We start from the raw sequence: 23,031 nt of genomic DNA, 5'->3' as shown, positions 1-23,031 counted from the left end.
AAGATCCTAGATAAGTAGCAAGATAGAATCAAACTTTTCTCCTGTAAAGGATAAGTTGTTAAGTGTCAGAATGTACAAAAACATCAATAAGTTATAACTTGATCATCAATAAGATGCAAGGAGAAGACACTTTCTATCATCAAGAATCAATGTGGAATGATTGGAAATGACAACACCAATATGATCATGATGAAGTACTAGGCAACTCAAGACAAAGTAGTAATCATTGGAATCAATTTGTCTCCAAACTATTCACACACAATGCTTAGGAATAAGTGTAGCAAATAAAGAACTAATTGCAATATGGCAAGTCCACAATGTGTCAAAGAAAAATCTCTCTAAGAAGGTATGAATGATCATGTAAGAACAAGTTGAATGTGATCCAACAGATTGAAAGTGTTAACAACTAACTGGATTTATTCAATCAAGAACTTGAATATGATCTCGCAATGATCATCAAGTTCATTATGTGCTCAAATATGCACCAGATTTAATGTAAATGGTATCCCCATTATAAATACATTTGCTAAGAAAAGCACAAAATTTTTACCATCAAGAAATTACCTTGAATAAACTATTATCATTGTAAACAAAGGAAAAATATGTGTTCATTACCATCCTCAATAATCATATGGTCAAATATATATAAATTGTTATCATCTTTACATAGAGTTTGAAATTTTATGGATTTTGAACAAAAAAATTCATTCAAGACGATGTTCAAATCAACAAGTTATGACCATATTAAGTTTCAAAAACAAGGTTTAGCCTTCGATTTTATGAACAAATGAAAATCATTGGAATCAAATAGAATAATTCATTGGATTCAAATATGTTAGTGTGTAGATAACTCAAAATATACAATGAAAAAAAAACATATTGAAAACTGATGTCATATAACAAAGGTATGGCAATTTAAAAATCATCTTCAAAATATTGGTGGTAATCACCATAAGCTAAGCCAAAATTTCTAGTGGGTAACTGCGAGTTGGTATAATTGGATTTCATATATACTAGCATAGAATGGTAAAAAAACATGGCATGGCATGTATAAAATGTTTATGTGGCATGTATGAAATACTAACGTGGCATGTATGAAATGCTAACATGGCATGTATGGAATACTGATGTGGCAAGTGTTGAAAAAGACACATGGTGGTATATGAAATGACATATGGTAGCTAAGCTGGCAAGTTATGTTTGGATGCATCCATTGATGTGACACACGTCAATTGGGTGGATGAGTCAATGTGGTAGTGATGTGGCTAGTCCTCTAAAGGATAGAGATATCTAGTTGAATGACCAATGTTAACTAGGTCCATGAAAATGACCAATCAACTTATTAACCTAATGGTGAGTGACCAATGTTCTATGTGGCTAGAGAACAAAATATTAATTAATGTTGAGAGGGAATGGGTTTTGAGCCTACCACCTAAAAAAATTAATTAGATAACATATTATTATAATCAAGTGATCAAATCTATGATAGTTTATACCAAATTCATTTGGTATATTGTTGAAGAACTAATTTAAAAAACATATTATAGGTAATAGATGGTCTGCATCCACTAGAATAAATTCTTAATATTATGACAAATAAATGCTAATTATGGTAATCGTCAAACTTGACTAACTAAACTACTTTAGACATCCATATAGTCCAATCAACCCAAAAGTACACCAATTTGTATAGACCTGAAGTGCATTCATGAAACTTCAATCTTAGATGTGGCTTGAATAGAGACCAACCATTTAACATGCTCTAGATGCAATGGTAATGTCAAATGTGGGAAAAATGCCTTTGAATTTATAGAAACCAAGCATGAGATTCGAATCCCAATTTGCAAATATATAAATATTTAAGGTATTAGATATGAATATTTAGACTAACATATCTAAACACTAAATTAGTTATCCTTTTACATTGATGCCAACAAATATATTTTAATCACTATTATTGAATGCTCACGGAAGGAAATACTAGATTTCCTATCCAATATTTCAACAAATAAAGTAGTTCATCTAAAGAGTTAGGTGTATGGCTCTCATACCATGAAAGAACAAAAAAAATATGCAGATACACATTACCAAGATATATCCTATCTACACTCCTATGGAATCATCCAAAAAAAATCTAAATATATCAAGTAAGAATGAGATAATAAATTTACGTGGTAAACCCACAAGGTGGGAAAACATCCATAAAAACAATGTCTTATATCTCTAATATAACTCTCTCAATTATAATTTCTAGAGCACACACATGTATGGAGTTCAAATGAGATCCATACAATTCTCAAGCATATGGATGATCTAGCCTAATGACCAATAAGTTTAGGCTAATGACCAATACTATAAGCCACCCTCTACCCTCTTATATTCATGACCAGTAGTCTTAATTTAAATTTAACTAGGAGAAACTTGAACGATTGATTGTAAGGCACAATCAAGGGTGGAGGTCAACTAATCCACAAAAGGTTGAAAATCAATTCATCAACAAATAAAGTAATGGATAAGAATGATGTTGAGTGCAAGTTAACATTACCTAAGAAACATGTCATCACCAAACACATGCAATATTTCAAAAGTCTAGTGAAATCATGTTATATGTCTAAGTGCCCCACAATATTATAATAATCATCATTATGACACTAAGGATAAAATTACATTGAGCTAGTAGACACATTCTAACACAATTAACCTACTTACATTAAGAAGGTAACATCCTAATCATAATATATTGATTGTATAGAGAGAAGGAAGGTGTACAGTCTTAATCATTATATGGATGAGATATGTAACCTAACACTAATAAACTAAAATGAACAAAATACAAAGGTTGATGATGTAAAACTAACTAATGTAAACTAGCCCCTAGGGTTAGCTCAATTGGTCAAGATCCTGTTGCTAAAGCAACTTGTCATTAAGAGGTCACGGGTTCAATTCTCCTCGACGCTCTCAGAGTTAGACATAAATTAATTTGACCAAATAATATAGTCCCTTCAAAAAGTTCTCACTAGAAAAACAAAACTAATCTAAATTCATCTTCATCATAAATCTTTTAACCAATAAAAAAAATCAAATCTATAAAAATGCAAATCTCGTTTTATAATGTAAAATATTTACAAAACATGTACATTTTCAAAATTTTAATAAAAATTTTAGTTAAAACTTGTCCATATATATAAAATGTGTCACATCACTATCATAGCATGTTAAACCTATATTCCATATAAAGATACGAAAAAGTAACACATGTACATATATTATTTAATATTAAGAATTATAGAAAAATACAATAATAAAATAAACCAACTAAAATTCCATTTTAATACTAATATTTTAACTATAAAATAATTTTGCCTAACTTATATCTTTTATAAATTTAAAATATATCTAAAAATAAAAAGTGGTGAATACGTTAACATGTGAATAGGGATGGTGGAGCATTGACCAATTGGGTCGGATTGCTTGCAGATAACTGAATGTTCATGTTTCACAGAACACCTGATATCTTTCCGAGGTTAAGTGTAGTTTATATTACCAATGAGTTAATGTACTGTTTAAGCACGATATTGCACGTCGTAGGCACGATATGATTAACCAAATATTTTGCACATTTTCCAAAAACAAAATCTAATAATGTCAGTTAACGTATGATTCCTGGTTCTATCTATATGAATTTAAAAATTATTAATCATTATTAGAGTTTACTATAATCACTTTTTAGTTTGACTGGCTTTAATGACAAGAACATGCATTTCCTTTTAAAAAGTCACAGGGTTAAATTTAAAAGAATAGAATATATACAATTTTGTAAAGTTGAGTAATTAAATTAAATATATTATTTATTTTATAAAAAAAAGTTGTTATACTTAATATTTATTTTACGGCCTGGAGTATGTCGTAAAACTGCTTCTGCTTGGCTAAGAGCTCGTCTTCCTCGGACGTAAGGAAACAGGTTAACGGCCCAAGACCCAGAGGCATCTGGCAGGAGTGAAAGCCTGCTCCCTTACGGACCACCAGCGGGTTATTACAGGTGGCGTGGTTTTCCTTGATAACAGTGATGAGTCAAACCGACATTCGCGGATAGCAGCCAGAGATGGTTGTCCTCACTGTTGGTTTGACACCTGAGTTTGATAGGTTTTGCCACCTTCGAAAAAAAAAATATATATATATATTTATTTTGATCTTGATTTTAAAATTTAATTATTATTATTATTATTATTATTATTAAATTATATCACTTCGTACTTTTTTTTTTCATTAAAATATTTAATGAATATACATGAAAAATTTTAGTAATTTTTTTAATCAAAATCTATATTTGTATTATTATTACTGTTGTGAAGCTAGGAGGATTTTTGGTGTTGTCTGTGTTTCTTCCCCTATGTGATGGTAATTAGCTTGGGGTCTTGCGCTTTCACCCCCTCCATTGGCTTCCAATATTGAAACTGTTGACAACTTGGTAGCCAAGGAGTTGAAATATCATAAGGCAAAGTCTTCCCACTTTGTCAAGAAGCTTGAGGAAATTCCCAAGGTGGAGGTTTTCGCTCCCAGGCAAGAACTCGAACCTTGCAATTTGCAGAACGTGACCTGGTTGGCTAGTTCATGGGGATTTGGCGTTCCCTGCATTTTTTGAGGGTTTGGGCGGAAAAAATCTAGAAGTCAATGAGCAAGGGCTTTGTGTCCTTCTTCCTTTTGTGAGAAGGATTTATTCACCTTCTTTTTTGATAATAAGGTGGGTCAAGATCTGCTATTTAGAAGTGGAACCTATTTTATAGGCGCTCAAGGGTTATATCTAGATTGATGGAGCCCAAATTTTAACGCTAGATGTGACACGCCCTCACCAATACCAATATGGGTGAAGCTTCCCTTTCTACCTATGCACTATTAGAACGTTGCAACTTTTTGGAGCATAGGTAATTCCCTAGGTAAATACATTGATCAAGTTGAACTACAAGAGGGTTTATTGTCGTATGCAAGGATCTGTGTAGAAGTGGATCTGAATAAGGGGCTACCAACGAAATTTGAATCTTGATAGTTTCTCTCATATCCAAGAGGTAGACTATGATCAACTTCCATTCAAATGCAAAGTTTTCCATGAATATGGACATTTTGCAAGGAGCTACAAAAAATAAAATAAGAGAAGAAACAACAAGAAGCAAAGTAGGGATATTAATGGCAACACCCAAAAAGAAGAAGAGCTCCAACAAGGCCAACAAATAATCAACTAAGACAACTTGATCAGAATGGAAACAAAGGAAAAGGATGTCCCTCCCCAAAAAAAGTTAGTCTAGTAAATGGAAAAGGATAAAGCAAAACAAATGGGAAAGAAAAATGATAATAGAAATAGTTATGAGGCCCTGAATATGGATGATGATGAAGGGAGAATTATTGTGAATAACCCGCTAGTGTCTTAAGAGAAGCCAATCATGGAACAGGTTGATGAAAATATGCCACCATTAGAGGACAATCCAACCAAGCCAGTGAAAGAGTCATCTTCGAATGTGGATGAATTTCTCTCCCTCAAAAACATCAAGACAGACCCCACAATTACTAGTTGTATGGAAGAGAAATCAGAAGAAGTGAAGGAAAAGGAACAAGATCAGATTCATAGAAAGGTTGGAAGAAATACCAACAAGGAGGTACGAACAAAGAAAGCTTTAAAATATAAAGAATTGAGAATCTAATCAATCATGGATCCAAAATTTATCCAAGGACACGGAAACACTAGAAAATGAGGAATTTTTTATTTTAAAAGGGACATGTGTCAACTCAAGGCTAAGTACAAACACGTCTCCCTCACATACTAGGTTGTAGAATGCACTTCTTGGTGCAACATTTATATGATAGGAATCATGATCTCAAACTAAGTGCTTAGCTCTTGTACTTAACTTTTTTCTTTTTTAATTTTTTTTTTTGCTTTACATTTTTATTTTTTTGGATTTGCTTTTAATTTTTCTTATTTGTTTTTCAATTGTTTTGGTTTTATATTTCTTTTTTTTCGGTTTTCTTTTATTTAGATATGAATTCCTTCCACTCCTTTGTTAATTTTAAATTTCCAAATATCATTATTATGATATAATTTTTTTCTTCATTTTAATATGGAAAGATTTTAGGGGCGAATTTTCGCAAATGGGTTATTTTTTGGACATTTTATGGAAAAAATATTTGCCATTTTGGTTAAAAATTCGCCTTATTTTTACATATATATGATTAAATGGAATATATTCGCCAAAAATTTACCAATTTTAATAGTAAATTACATGTTTTTTATTGAATATTCGTGTACATGCTATACGTATGAATTTTCAAACTAGAATAGGCACCTCCAATATTATACATAGGAAACATATTAAATCCTTAAAAAATACCCTAATTTTAATTCATTTATTTTAATTATACTACTATGTTAATTTTAAATTTCCAAATAATATTATTATTATGATATTTTTTTTCTTTTTTTTTGTTTAATTATCATTTTCATTACTTCAAAATCATGAAATTACATAGATAACACCCTCATGCATGTAGTCTTCTTCCAAAATGGTGATCAAAAGAGCAACATATAAATGCTTACGCTCACTCCCCATATGAGAATTCAATTTTACTATTCATCCACAAAAGAGCGGGGACAGGCTGATGATCCCCCAAAATCGAGAGAGTCCATAAATTATACATATTCAACAGTGTATAATTGCTAACAAAAAACATTGATCATGCATCATTTTAGAAACTAACATCATCCAAAGCAATTGGAAACCTCGATGTCAGTAGTACTAAGGTTTGGGACTACTGAACTATGAGACTTTTTATAGCTAAGTTATGTTTCTAGGTGAGCTAGACAATAGCTCATGCTCATGATGTGAGTGTGCAAGTGCTTGACTCCTTGCAGAATGCTCTCGAGCATAGAAGCTACATGAAAATCCTCCTCGCCTTTGTCTTGCATTACTTTGCCAATCAAGATTTTGGTGTGTCAATAAATTTGAACTTTCCATATATTGATTTCTTATTCCTCTTGTGTGACTCACATCTAGTATCCAATCCATAGTGGTTTCATTGACTTTTGAATTCGAGACTGAATGATTCTCCTACTTAATTTCTTCTTCAATAGAGTGAATTTCTACACTGATATAGGAGGGAGTAGTTGAGTGAAATCTCTTAGCTACTTGATTGGCTCGAGCAACAATGCGTGAGTCTTCCTCCATGGATCTGGAGGTCCCCTTCGCTACTTGGTTTATAACTCTTCTTCTAGGCCTAATTTTGTATATGAGAATGGTGCTTAGATGACACAAGGAAATAGGAAAGATTCCTAGAACATTATAACAACTTAAACTTTCTCCCTAATACTACAACTGATCAATACCATTTGTTCATGTTGAATTTGTTTTAACAATTCTCTTGTTGGGTTGTGTTATATTCTTTCCACGACTAACCTACGTAGTGAACTGGGGGGTTAGAGGGGGGGCGGCCGCCCCCCCTCGTTGCACTGATTGCGTAGCGGGGGGGTCACAGGGGGGGTGGCAGCCCCCCTTGTCTGAGGGGTTTGAGGGGCGTGGGTAGCCCCCCTCTACAGGGTCTAGGGCAATGCCCCTGGAAAAAAAAAAAATTACCCTATATTAGGTTGGGTGGACCTACCTATGGTTTTCGGTCCATGGTTTTGGACGCGATGGTTTTCGGTCCATGGTATTGGATGCTTCAACATGTATAAATATGTATTGTAACATTGAAAGGAACATAATGAAAAATCAAGCTGGTAGTCCCGGTTTTGGGATCTAGGGGAAAATCTCTGTGTATATGTGTTTTAAGTGTTATGCTCTCGCATTGTTTATTTTCTGTGTTTTAGAATTCGTATGCAGTAATTTCTGTACGGGGTTAAAACCTACATTTGGTATCAGAGCTGTTTTGGCTTCAAGGGGACACCTTTGTTGCTAATAGGAGGCTCTCTATGAGACTTGGGCACAATATACAACTAGCGATAAGGAAAACCCACCCCTAGAACAAAACTCAAGTTGATTAAAGTTGTTGAATGATGACTGGGAATGGGATGAACTCTCCCCACGGTTTTGTTTTCTAAGAAATCACTCTAAAAGCAGCATGTGGCAAGCCCTACAGGGAATGGTTGAAGAAGGGGGATTCCCACAAAGAATGATCCATACCATAACTAAACAAGTGAAACATAAAATTTGTGATAGATAAAATGGTGGCTCTAGAAGCTTACCATTGTGGTGGCCTACCCAAAGTTTGCCATGAGCTACAAGAGAACCCTATCGAAACAATAACACCAATACCAAGAGTTGTGAGAGTGGAAGTGCTCCAGGTTCAGGGGACTTGGACCTCCCTTGCCCAAAAATCCCATGCTGGAAAAAGGAGCAGGTCATCCAAGTAGGGATGTGCCAATTTTCTTGATTATAGTCAGGTGTATCAACAGTAGCTAGCTTTTCCGATCATTGTTCCCATTTTTGAAATAATCTCACCATAACTATATTCAACTGTAAAATATCCTTGAAATGAGCGAGTAAAGGTATCATGAAGCTGGATTGCATTTTACACGGGATGACAGGTGGTTTCCCTATCCCATGTTTTTAAGGCTTCGAGAGGCAATAGTACCACCACCCTCCTATCAATACTAGCTCTGCGCATAGTGCCCGCCCCGGGAGTTCCTATCATGATTTACAAGGTCTTCCAATTATGGTTTCCATTCCTCCAATTTGTTGTCTAGCCATGAAGAGGAAGTACTTATATTACACTTAGAGAAACTAATGTTTGCTAACATGTCAATGATTTTATTGCCTGACTATCTAACATGCAAGTGAATTATGATTGTGATGGAGTCTAGAAGTTGACTGATCCTAGATATATAACTTTCTAATCTCTAGCTTTTGCATATCTTATCCATTAGAGAACCTTTAATGAGCTGATGAAGAGTGTGAGTTGTAAGTTGTGAATCTCCTTCCACCATTACTTTATTGTAGTTGTTCCTTATAGCAATGTGGAGACCGATTTCCATAGCCACAAATTTTGCAATGTTATTTCTATTGAAACCCATGAATCCCGCATAGAGGAAATGAACAATAAATAAACTATCTCAAAAGTATCCCCCAAAGTCAATTATCCTTGTGTTACCTTTGGAGGCTCCATTGACAAAGTTTAGTTTAATGAACCTAGGAGAGGGCAGGCTAATGGAGCAGGGAGGGGTGGGCTAAAGGAGCAGGGAGAATGAACATTCAGTAAGGGGTCAAAAGGAGATGGTTGAGCCAAGATATAGAAGGATGGATCTTTTTAATGGGTTTGAATCCCAATCCTATTCTTTCCAATGTTGGATTAAGACAGATTCCCCAACACAATGGAGAATTTTATCCCAAACTACCTCCTCCGAGGATGACGAATTTCAGAATTTTTTTTGGTTTCACTCTTTCCACGTTAATCACGTAAAAAAAACCTGCTGTAAGGATCCAAGCTCTACTAATGATAGGATTTTTGAAAGGATATAAGTGCCAACATGTGATCATGTCAAGGGTATTATTAGGAATCCGGTCAAAACACCCAAAGGTTTGGTGGGTTAACTCCCAAAGAGTCCCCGTGAAAGCACGGACATTGAATATATGTTCCAAGTTTTTTTCCTTTGTCTTATATAGAAAGAAAATTTATGGGCCTTCAAATGATTCGTAAATTTCAATGGATACTCCACTGGACAATTCATCACAACAAATTTGATAAAATAATAGTTAAAAATTTGAAATCTACACTATGAGGGTTTATTTCTCTTTAGATTTTTGGATTTGTAAATCATTGTTTATTGCATATGCATGCAAATTATAGTTATTCATAAAATAGAGATAAAAACTAAATAAAAACTCACAAACCACAATTAACACAATATATAACCTAGGAAACCCTTTCGGGAGAAAACCCAGCTGAAAGGTGAGACCACTCTGCTCTCTTTCTCTGAATATAAAATGGTTGTGACTACATAGAAGTAAGCCATGTGGACCATGGGCTACTACAATGCAAAAATTCTCTCTATGTTCCCTCTCCATATCCTTCTTGTCTACTCTACTCGTCTATGGAACAAAATGCACTCGAAATGAATGGAACCCCTTTTCCTCCTAGTGGCCTAGTTGTTGAACCGCTCGATAGTGTACTAGTGGTTAGGTTTGACTCCCTCAACTCTTAACCAAAGTTACAATATTGACTCTTCTAGAATTTTCTTCATCGTGATCACATGGCTAGCCCCTTTTCCATTAATAATGGGGGATGACATAGCATCCTCTCAAATTATGGTCATGGCCAAAATAGGAAAGTCAACTTTCGAGTGACATAAATTTTGCATATGAACTCCAATAAGGAAATTCTTATAAAATTGGATAGGTATTTGTGTTTAGAATAGGAAAACAAAAGTGTTGAAACTGCAGCAAGAAAATCTCAGTTTGACTTTGCCTTGGTCAAACTAGAGAAAATTCGAATTTCTATTTCAACAAAAATCTTGGAGGTAGTTAACTGAGGTGACATGGCACTTGTCACTCAGTTAACTCAGTTAATTCGAGTTGGGGAAGCTTGAGTTCAGTTCAGTATGTTTGATTGCTAATTTGTAGCAATCTATTTTAGTTAATTTGAGTTATTATCAGTTTAACTAGTTCTAACTGTCATAAGAACTAGTGGAGGTCAAGTTATGGAAGTGGAACTTCAACCACACTCAATGATCAACTAGTTAACTAATCAATCAACCCAAAATAATTGTTGCATGTAGAGAATTCGAGTTACCTAGTTGAGATGGAGATTCCAAGGCAATGTACTATAAGTTGTATCAAATTCCAATGTGTACAATTAGTGTATGCAGTTAGAGGAAGGGCCTAAGGAAATTGCACAATTCCATAGTGGGAAATTCCTAAATAATAGGGGCCAATTTATCAAGGGAACAACACAAGGAAATATGAGCTTGGAGGGCTTGAAATTTGGCTAAGTGTTGGCTAGAGCTAGTCAATCAGGCAGAGGGATAGACTATACACTTGCAGGGTGTGCTTAGGTTTGAGCAAGCATATGTATTTAATCTCTATTCTCTAATTAATGCAATATAGATAGTAAGGGGTTTTGAGCAATTACTTTCCCCTAGATAAATATTTGTGAATGTGTGATGTTTCCTTTTGCATGTCTATGATTTGTGTTATAGAGGCTGAATTAACTTCTGCAGATTAGTAGAGTAGCTTCAAGTCTTGTGATTTAGTAAATTTCATGAGCATTTTTGAATCTACAAATTATATTCTACATGGTATCAAACCTGGATTCACTATAGAGTAGAGATTTTGAAGTTTTCATTGCTGGAGGAGCATATTTGCAGGATCAATTCTTCAGAGCTAGAAGGATGGCTTTATATGGACTAAGACTCAAGTATGCCCTTGAGGGAAGCTCTTTTTTTTTTTTGCATGGAAGGACCACATGGAGGCAATATTGGATGATAATCGGTTGCTAGAATACATCAAGACAGATATTGCAAAACCTCTAGCATTTGATGCTCAAAATCTTACTTAGTGGAATAAAGATGTGGTGAAGGAGAGGAGAATCATATTGAAGGGAAAACAAGACCAGATAGTCTTGAATCTCCATAGAAAAGAGAATTCGTTTGCAATGTGGAAAGCATTGACATAATTTTTCGAGAATAGTAGTGACCACAGGAAGATGGCACTCAAGGACAAGCTTTGAAGTATCAAGATGCAGAAGAATGACACAATTCTGTAGTATCTAAGCAAGTTTGCACAGTGTCGTGATGAACTTGGCAGGGTCGGTGTTATTGTCCCTAAAGATGACTTGGTAAGCTTGGCCCTTTTGTGCCTTCCCAAGAGTTGGCATGGATATCAAGATTAGATGAACGAGAGGGATAAACTACCAAATTGGGAGCATTTATGGTCTGATTTGGTACAGAAGGAAATAAGGCAGAATACCAAAGATAGGACCTCATCCAAAGAAGAGGAAGAGGACTTTGCATTAGTTAGCAAAGGAAGGAAGGCCAAGGGGAAGAAGTACCAAGTGAGGCTAATTCCAGCCAAGAGGGAAAGAAGAAATATTTGTCCAAAATCAAGTGTTTCAACTATCATGAATTCATGCACTATGCCACAAAGTGTCCACACAAGAAGGCAAGCAAGAAGGAGCTTGCAATAGCAGCAGCAGGTGAAGCTTTGGCTTCACATTTTGAGCTTGACTTCACTCTCATCACATGCATGGCAAGCACAGTGATGGGGAGTGTGTGGTACCTGGACAGTGGTGCCTCGTTCCATATGATGGGGAATAAAGAATTTTTTAATGACTTAGAGGAGAAATATCTCCAAATGAACATTGAGTTTGGAGACGACATAAGGTACAGTGCGACTGGGATTGGTAATATCACCTTTCAAAGGGATTCAAGCTCCCCTCTCAGACTCAAGGATGTGATGTTTGTTCCGAGCCTAAAAAAAAAACTCGTCTTTGCTGCAATGTTGGAAGACCATGGTTATGATGTGATCTTTAGCAAAGGAAAGGCATTCTTGAGACACAACCATGGGACAGGTGAAGCAGATCGGGGTTCAAGTCAAGAACTTGTATGAACTTGAGGTAGAAGATGCATGCAAAACCTTGAGGAGAAAGGAAGATAATAGAGATGTGATCTTTGAGAGGGAGCATGATTTACCTCTCAACATGCAGCATCAAAAGAAGCCTCAAGAAATTGTGCAGCAGCCACAATGGAGAAGTAAACAGGAGGTAAATTGGAGACATTCACTAAAGTAGAGACCTCCAGTAGGGGGAGAGTTTAAGCTAAGTGGGTAGAGGGAGCACATGTAGCCATACCTCCAGGTGTGAGGTGGGCTAATGTGAAGCCCTAGTAAATTTGGGCAGGGTCCACTAAGGTGTTCTCCTCATAGATCATTACCTTGCTATGGGGGCCCACGGTATTCAGTAGTGTCAGTGATATACTGAGGAGTGCAGAAGAGTGTTGATAGCAGAGTCAGCAACAACACAGTTTTTCTTAGTTGATAGTTGCAGACATAGTTGATTCAATTTGTTTTTTTTTTATGCTTCTTAGTTGTAGGTGTTGCAGGAGCAACAACAACAATGAGAGGTGTTGCATGTAGTACATTCCACAGCTGCAGGATAAGGGTGGTTGATAATCCATTTCTTTCTAAGAGGGAGTGTTGAAAATGTAGCAAGAAAATCTTAGTTTGACTTTGCCTTGGTCAAACTAGAGAAAATTTGAATTTCTATTTCAGCATAAATCTTGGAGGTATTTAACTGAGGTGACATGGAACTTGTCACTTAGTTAACTCAATTAATTTGAGTTAGGGAAGCTTGATTTTAGTTCAGTATGTTTGATTGCTAATTTGTAGCAATCTATTTCATTTAATTTGAGTCATTATCAGTTTAACTAGTTCTAAATGTCAGAAGAACTAGTGGAGGTCAAGTTGTGGAAGTGGAACTTCAACCACACTTAGTGATCAACCAGTTAATTGATCAATCGGCCCAAAATAATTGTTGCATGCAGAGAATTCGAGTTACCCAATTGAGATGGAGATTCTAAGGTAGTGTACTATCAGTTGTAGCATACTCCAATGTGTACAGGTGGTGCATGCAATCAGAGGGAGGACCTAAGGCAATTGAGCAATTCCATAGTGGGATATTCCTAAATAATAGGGGCTGATTTCTCAAGGGAAAAATGCAAGGAAATAGGAACTTGGAGGGCTTGAAAATTGGCTAAGTGTTGGCCATAGTCAGTCAGTCAGGTAGAGGGATAAACTATACACTTGCAGTGTGTACTCAGGCTTGAGCAAACATATGTATTTCATCTATATTCTCTGATTAATGCAATATAGATAGTAAGCGGTTTTGAGTAGTTTCTTTCCCCTAGATAAATCTCTGTGAATGTGTGATGTTTCCTTTTGCATGTCAATGATTTGTGTTCTAGATGGTGAATCAACTTCCACAAATTAGTAGAGTAGCTTCAAGTCTTGTGATTTAGTAAACTTCATGAGAAGTTTTGAATCTACACATTAAATTCTACAAAACATGTCACACTAAAGCGAAAAAAATTTACCCCTAAAAAATTCCATTTGATTCCTAAAAATACTCCTGTAAGGTTTCAGATCCCAATTTGCCAAATTGAGCCCCATTAATAAAATTTTTCCTGTGAGTTGATTCCTTTGCCTTTTCCACTTTGAAAGCATCAAGATGGATTAAAAACAATATAATGATCTAATCTATATCACACCTCCCCATTTTGGGAAGATTTTGGTCACAAAAAGCTTCTGTTTATTGAGGTGAGGAAATTTTTCCTCTGCCTTCTCTTAGGTGTACCATTTATCCCTCCCTGGAACTTGTCCTTTCAACCCAATTTTCTAAAGGTCATGATGTCGATGGCTTCCCATTCTAGACCTCTTCTAAAAAATAATATTTTCTGTCAACTCTACCCAAGCATTTGGTGCCAAATCCTCTACAGAAGGTAGGACATGTTTCTCTTCCTAATTTAACATAGAAGTCTCATACAGTTTCAGATTCTCTACATTCACAACTGATTAAATACACATGTATGAGGGTAGATTGAGTCTATAGGAATTATCTCCCTCATTTTCCAGTATCTCAAAGGGATGATACCACAGAGAATTTATCTTCTTACTAGGACCGTGTAGCCTCTCCTTTTTCAATTGTAACCATGCTTTGTCTCATGCCTTGAATGACTTCTCTTTTCTATGTTGATCATGCCTATTCTTGTATTTTCCCTGTGACTTATGCGATGTCTCATGCACCTATATATGGATTTTCCTAATATTTTCTACAAATATTTCTACCTTTAAGGAATCCCCTCTAATATCCTCCCTCACTCCTTACCACCCATATGTAATCAAGGAAAATTTTCAGGATGGAAATTTATTTTAAAATTTAGAAACATTGGCAAATATTTCTAGTTAATAATATGAAAACTATCAAATGCTTAGTGATATTTTTGTAAAAAAATCAAATTTCTAATGATTTTATATAAATCTCTAGAAAATTATAACTATTTTTAACGTAAAATCATCTTATACTATAGAATTTAGGCAATTCAATTTTAGAAAATATGGAAATTGGTGCATATTTGTTTTGGAAAAAACATGGAAAATTAGTCCACCTATGAATATTAGCCCCTAAAATTTTCCCTTTATGCAATATCCAAATATGAAAGTGAAAAATATCCAAAATAAGTTTCAAATGGAGACTTACAAGTAGAACGGTGTACTACTCCATTATAAAAGTGGTGCATATGTACCAAATTTGCATCCCAAGTCTTAGGATGCTTCTAATTATAACCCCTCAAATGTTGGGCCAAAGTCCTATTGACTAATTTTGTCTACCCATCTGTCTGAGGAGGAAATGTTGTAGACCTCTTCAACTTTGTGTTCATCTTATCCCACGATGTAGTCCAAAATGCATTGAGAAATCTTGTGTCCCTATCTAAAATGATGCTCCTTGGTATCCCAAAGTGCACCCAAAATTGTGTGAAGAAAAAGTTTGATGCTTCTTTCCCAATGATGGTATTTTTGCAATGCATCAGAACACACATCTTTCTAAACATGTTAACTATCACGAACAAGTAGTCATGTCCCTTCCTGATTGTTGGTAAACCTCACACAAAGTCCATGGAAATGCTTTCCCGGGGATAAGTGGGTACAAGTAAGGGATGAAACACACATTGTTTCACATTACTAGGCTTGTCGGTACAACAAAGCATGCATCCTCTTATGAACCTAGCTACATGTTCTTGCATCTTGGGCCAATACACATGCCTCTGCAATTTTTCCATTGTCTTCCCTAGACCAAAGTGCCCTACAACCCTAGAGGTGTGAGCCTCTCTAATCAACTATAATCACTCACCTTTAGGAACACACAACTTATCCAGCCTGTAGAGTAACCCACCTTGGAGATGGTAGTCAAATATGTTGTCGCCATCATGCATATGTCTCTAGCTCTGCAACTATTGAAACACCTCCTTGAAGTCCTCATCCTCTGAATATGCCTCTCTATACGCATCATGAGTGAATGGGTCCATGTGCATCATATTTCCCAAAGTTGTAATCTTTTATGTGAGTGGCATTGAAAGCATGTCATCTAACTTGTTTTTATGGCTCTTCTTATACTTGATCACTAAATGATTTTTTTGTAAAAACTCCATTCACTTGTAATGCCTAGTTTGTTGTAGCTTACTTTGGTCCTGTAGTTGCTAGTGATTTGTGTGGATTATTGCTTCCCTTCCCATGAGATAGTGTTTTCACTTCTCTACAACTTGCACCAAGGCATAGAGATCCTTGTTGTAGGTAGGGTAGTTAAGGATTGCCCCATGAAATACTTCATAATGCTAGCATATCTTCATTCCTCCATGCATCAAGACCACTCCTATAACATACCCATTAACATCTATCTCCACTTTGAAGGTTTGGCGCAAGTTTGGTAGTGTCATAATTGATGCTTGATTCATCTTCTTCTTTTGCTCCTTAAAGTCCCTCTACTAAGCCTTTCCCCACTGAAAACTCTTGTCACTTGTTGTTATGGTGTGGAGGGGTGTTACTACTGTTGAAAATGAGGCCATGATTTTCCTTATATATTGGACCACCCAAATGAAATCCATAACCTCAAAAACATCAGTAGGCATCAGCCATTTCATGATGGCCTCCATCTTGGGAGGACCTATCTTTAGCTCTCCTCTACCTATCACATACCCTAGATACACTAAATATTGTTGTGCAAACTCACACTTCTTGAGATTTACCAGAAGTTGATATTTCTCTAATGTCTCCAATGTCTGCATCCAATGTGAGACGTGCTCCTCCCAAGTAGCACTATATACCAGTATATCATCCAAATAGACAATAACAAATGAATCTATAAAATGGCACAATATATCATTCATTAACCTAATAAACATAGTTGGTTCCTTACATCGTCTGAATGACATGACTAACCACTCATAAAAACCTTGCTTGATTTTGAAGATGGTCTTCCAGGCATCATCTTCTCTGACTCAAACTTGGTGATATACTGACTTTAAGTCTACCTTGGTGAAGTATTTCACTTGTTGCAACTGATCCATCAGATCATCTATCATTGGTAGGGTGTACCTATTATTGAGTGTGATTTTGTACAACGCCCTGTAATCTATACACATTTTCCAAGTCCCGTCATTCTTTAGCCCAAGAATGATGGGTTACCCACATGGTGATGTACTCAGTTGAATTACACCCTGTTCCAGTAGCTACTACAACTATTTCTTCACCCCACTTGTTTCTATAACAAACTTCTCATACAACCAAATATTTGGTAATGGGGAGTCCAACAATAGCTATATCTCGTGCTCCACTTCCCTCTTGGGTGGTAATCCTTTAGGCTCCCAGAACACATCCCTATATTCCTATAACAACTCTTTTAGTTGTTTTTTAGGTTTCTTATTACACCCCTCTAGGGATGGCTTTGCTCTTACTCACTCTTCTACAGATTGATTCTCTCTTAAAAATAGTAAAACAAACTTCTTGCTACAACTGATTAGTTTCTTGCCTTGATTGGCACTTTCTAGTGAAATTTTTGACTTGCCTTTGTGAGCATTGATGGTGAACGTTTTTCCATCATTGAAAATCCAATACTAGTTAGCTCTCTGCATGAATATTGTATCTTGTATGAACATGTAGGGACTTCCAAACACCATCCCACAAACATCAAGGGGAACTACATATAGTTCTACTTCATCACTAAATTCAACAATGATAACAATCTAATTTTGCACTATTTTTCTACCTTTATCTTTGCATCCTTGTTTTCCCATCCTAATGGATATGGGCTTGGATGATCACGAACTTCTAATCCTAATTTGTTTATTAGCTTTGTTGCATTGAAATTATCCTGCGATCTCGAGTCAAACAGAGCATCACTATTGGTCTTTTTAACATGTATCTTAATATGGAAGATCCTGGTATTTTCATTCTCATCATGTTGTTGAAGGCTACTCAAATTCACCTCCTTTTGCACTAATGTGCAAACAATCTTCTCATCCATGTCAGAGTTGCTTTCAACCTAGTTGCTCAAATTAGTGGCCATGAGATTCTTCTTCTTATTATATTTCTTTTTGTTCTTCAGTTTAGGATGTGGATGAAACTTCCAACACTTTTCCTCTATATGATTGTCAATGTTACAGTGGTTGTTGGGATCCTTGAACTGGTGTGTTGTGTCTATCGTATTTTTATCTTTCCCCATTTCCACTTCTTCTTCACCTCCTTGGAAGTGTCCTAGTGCTCCTTCTGCTTCAATCCATTTGATTTCCCTTTCTTCTAACCTATGTTCTTCAGGCATTGTGCCTATACACAAGCCTCATTCTTTGATATGGGCTTGAATAGCATCACTTTATTGGGAATCACGATTTCTGTTAGACCAAAACCCGCAGGTTTTAGTCAACAATCATATCGCCAGAGATAAGAATCCACGGGAGGCGGTTAGTCCATGTCATGAAACACACAAGGAGCATTGGTTTATCGAATGTCCAAGAATATCCCCCCAACTCGAGTCGGGTGTGTATCGAACTCGTGACCTACGCTCTGACACCACTTGTTGGGAATCACAATTGCCATTAGACCAAAACCCGGAGGTTTTAGTCAATGATCATATCTTCAGAGATAAGGATCCATGAGAGGCAGTTAGTCCATGTCACGAAACACATGGGGAGCATTGGTTTATCCAATGTCCAACACAGTTGCTTCTGCAAATGGTTGTGTAGACCCCCCAAATACTTAAGGAGTACATATGGATTTATAGGGGAGATACCCAACATTATGGTCAGGTTTTTGAACTCTATGGTGTACTCATGTACACTATGCCCCTACTTCTGCATGAAGTAGTCCCACTGGATCCATTGGACCTCTACATACTTGATAAGGTAAATTTTTGAATTTATGAGGGTTTTAGATTCCTTCCACTTAGTCACTAGATGATCTCCCTCCAACCTTGAGGTCTCCATGTGGCTTTCCCACGAGGTCTGGGTGTGACCCTCTAATTTCAATCATGCATTTAATGAAATATTATATTATTCCTCTAAATGATGAACACTGAAATAAACTTTTAATTGTTGCAACTAGTGATTTAGCTTTAGAGAGTTGATATCACTTTCATACAAATTGATATCGATCTTCACTTCCATTTTGAATAAGGACTATAAATGGTTCATGGCACTCAAACGAGATTGATCTTTTTCGGGTCTTTTCTTCAGCTCATTCTTTGTTTGTTTCTAATCTCTTGATCTCCCCTCTGATCGGACCTTTGTGTTAGAACCCCCATCTTTTCCAAATATCTCGAGCTTATTGGTCAAGGTTTCCATGAGCATATTCACGTTACGATTTATATCTGCAACTTGTACTTTCAACCATAAAAACCTCTCCTTTGCAAGATCACGAGGGTTATTTAGATATTTGTCGACCATGACTAAGGTTTCATGATTTTTGGCTCAGTCGATCTAGATCCCCTACAAATATCCACAATATTCCCAAAGAAACCTACTTTGATACTGTTATCACTCTCAAATTTCCCTAGGGTTGTCATGTTGTGTTTAAAGAAATAATAGAGGTAACCACAAACCTACTTTTGAGATCAGGATCTAGCCTTCCTAATGCTCAGAGAGGGCTCTCTCTTAATGATTTAACTTTGTTGGATTAATTGATTTTAGGCTAGTTATTTAAGTTTGGTTGGGTTTTGATTTGATTTGGTGGTGGAATCACTGATTTAGATGGATAGATGAATGTCTCTTTACCATTGGGCCATGGAGTCCAAATGTCAAGAAAAAAAGGACTAAATCAAGTTTTAAAGATAGTGTTCACAGGGCAAGGTAGCTGAGTAAATTTAGATCTTTTAGGCTGGATGGTGAAGTGGTTTTTCAATTGGGGTCAAGGAGTAGTTAAGGATTCCTCAAACCGGATAATGATGGAAATGAAAGAGGTCAATCGAAACTAGGGAGCAATGAAGAATTCCCTACTCTGGATATCAGAAGAAAACATCAAAATGAATAATTGTTCAAGACAAAGTGTACTTAAACAAATTCTGTAGTAACATTCCAGTTATTTCATTCAAATTGGAAAACATGTATGTATGTGAAATACTTAAGAAAATAAAAATTTAACAAATGAAAGATACTTCACTGAAGTGGCCCAACACATGAATCCTGTAATGCAATGCCTTTATTACTCAGTCCAGTCTACTGACTTGAAAATGTTACAATAAACCCTCAGGTTTTAGATCAATATAACTATAGAAATGTTCAGCAATCCACACTCAATACTTCGAGTTGTCAAGTATTTATACAAAAACTATTATAAAATATCCTAAACTGATTTAGGAATTATTCAAGGAAAATGAAATATCTTCATGCAAGAAGATAGAGACAGATATGTGACTGATGCTAGTTGTCCCCCTTTTATTGCTTGTTGTTGGCTTTTCTTTGATATTATGCTGCTTTTTCTCCTTTGTTGTTTGCTTTCTCGCTGACTGTCTCTTATACTTCCTTTCACTGATACTCTTTCATCTTTAAACTCTGTTATTGCTCTGTTTCTATTTTAAGCTTGATTGTTCTTTTACCTGTTTTACTTTTAATCTTCATAGTAAATCATTCAATTTTTCCCAAGACACTGCATCTAGTAATTTAATATTTACCATTCTTCTATAGATTTCGTCAGTTTCTGTGTATTTTGCAATAGTAGGATTGTTTATAAAGAGATGTTTTACCTTATGTTGGAGGTAAAAGAGGTTCTCAAAAGTCTAATAGAGAACTTTTCCTGTAGAAATCCCTTTCCTCCTTTGCCACTTCTCTGATTTTCTTATCATAGTCTTCATGTGGCATCAACCTGTCATTAATCACCAATGGATTAAGTAGACCTTTCTGCCTCAAAGCATCAAATTTCACCATAAACCTGCCTGTTGCTAGCTCCATTGTTTGGCATTTCTCCTCAAGTTGTGTCATCAGATTCCTCTTGGTGATTACCTTCTTTACTTCTAGTATGGTCTCAAGTTTGTCAGCTATTCCAAGCTCCTACAACTCATACTTGTTTTTTGAATTAAGGAACTGGATTATTCTTGAGGCTTCTTCTGGCTTATTCCCAAGTTCGGCTCTTAGCCTTTGAATTGCTTCACCAGCTTCTTTGACCAAATCAATACCACCTATATAGATGGCCAAATATCATTAACTGAGTCCATGATATTAGCCCATAAAAGTTGTTTTGCTTGGGCTAGTGGCTCTTTGAGTGTCAATTCTTTCTCTAACTTTTGTATCCTTTCATTCAATCTGTTTGATTTCTATGTTTCATTATTATGCATGATTTGAACCAGTTACTTTTCATCCTCTAGACTTTTTATTTGTTCTTTAAGTCTATTTATTTCATTTGTTTGGATGGACATATCTTCCATGGCTTTGATCAGTTTACTTGATTCATCACTAGGATGAGTTGCTGATGTTGTTGAACCTGTTGTTGATGTAGTTGTTGATGCAGTGGGAAGTGTTGTAGCTGTTGGAGCTGCAGTGGCCATTGAAGCTGCCAAAGTAGAAGGAACTGTTGTAGTAACTGTAGGAATCGCAGTGACAGTAGCTGCTTCTATGTTGGCATGTTTCTCCTGTACTAACGTATCCATCTCATTTTCCATTTCTTTTAATTGAGCATTTAACTGAAGAATGAGGTCCATCATCTCATCTTTTTGGCTTTGATTCTCTAGAACTTCCTTGGTCTGTGGATGTTCAGAAGGAGGAAATTTTAGCTGCTTCTTCAATGCAGCAATGTCTTCATTCTTCTTTTTTATGAGCTTTTCTGTTGCCTTGATGTCATTTGGATTATAGCCAATCTCAATAACCAAGTCTTCTAGTGATTTAATTATGTTATCCTTTGCTTGTGAGGATGCCTTCTCTAGTTTAAACTGTGTTGTGATATTCTCTAGAGAATTTTGAAGTTTTTGTACACTCATAGCTTTGTTGGTCATAGTTGAGTATATCATTTCTCCTGCTTGCTTATGAAACTCAATTTGATCTATAGGATGAACATTCTTGGCCAAAACTTCAAATTCTATCTTTTTGTAATCTTTTGATGACTTAGGATGCTGTACTGTGGGATGCAAAAAGGTCATCTGCATTTTCCATGTTTTAAGGTCAAAAGCTGAAAGTAACCTATTCTGATTACTAGGAGTCCGTTTGAAATATTGGGCATAGATTTCAGCTTTCAATGCTCCATTTCTCAACTTGATTTCTTTATATTTCTCCTTTATATATTTTTCTTTATCCACTGGTTTGCTTGATGATGAGACTTCAATGCTAAACTGCTTCTGAATAATATGAGTATTAGAGGTTGAAGGTTGATGAGTTTCCTCTGAAACTGCAAGAGCTGTATTCTCTTTGACCACTGTATCTGTACCAATGATCTCAATTGTATCAACTGTCTCTTCTTGCTCATTTACAGGATTTAGCTTGGGCTTCTTAGTACATAATTTCAAATTTGTCATCTGTTGTATCCTTGTTTGAGTAAGAACCTTCTTCTCTAGTCCTTTTTGCATTTCTATCCTGTAAGGCTGTAGTATGTAGAATGGAACTAGTATCCATTTGTTTCTCCATATCCATTAAGGTGTTTTCCAACCACTCTGACTGGTTGGCATATTTTTCAATCTCTGGCTTGGACTCATGCATAAAAGGGCTCAATTTAAACTTGAGTCTTAGTTTGTTTATGACTCCTAAAGGATCATACTGCCATTTGAAACTATTACTGAACTTCATTTCCTGTAAACATTTTTCTGCTTCTTCTCCAGCTTCCCTATTATTGTAGATAAAAGGACCAAGCTGGTTTTTTATTTTAAACTGTGTTTTCTTCCTAGTTGATAGAAAATTCACATCATCTAAATTTATGATTTTCTTGATATACTCTAATGCAAATATCCTCATGGGGAGATATTTAGGCAACTTATATGGAGTGAGTTGACATCCATACACCCTTATTTCAGTGTGGTTCTGGTATAAATACCAGTCTC

The sequence above is a fragment of the Pinus tabuliformis genome, chromosome 5_1 (assembly GCF_031772625.1).
Source record: "Pinus tabuliformis cultivar Carrire ecotype Pingquan chromosome 5_1, CPIR1, whole genome shotgun sequence".
Taxonomy (NCBI): domain Eukaryota; kingdom Viridiplantae; phylum Streptophyta; class Pinopsida; order Pinales; family Pinaceae; genus Pinus; species Pinus tabuliformis.
Note: the sequence above shows the minus strand (reverse complement) of the source record.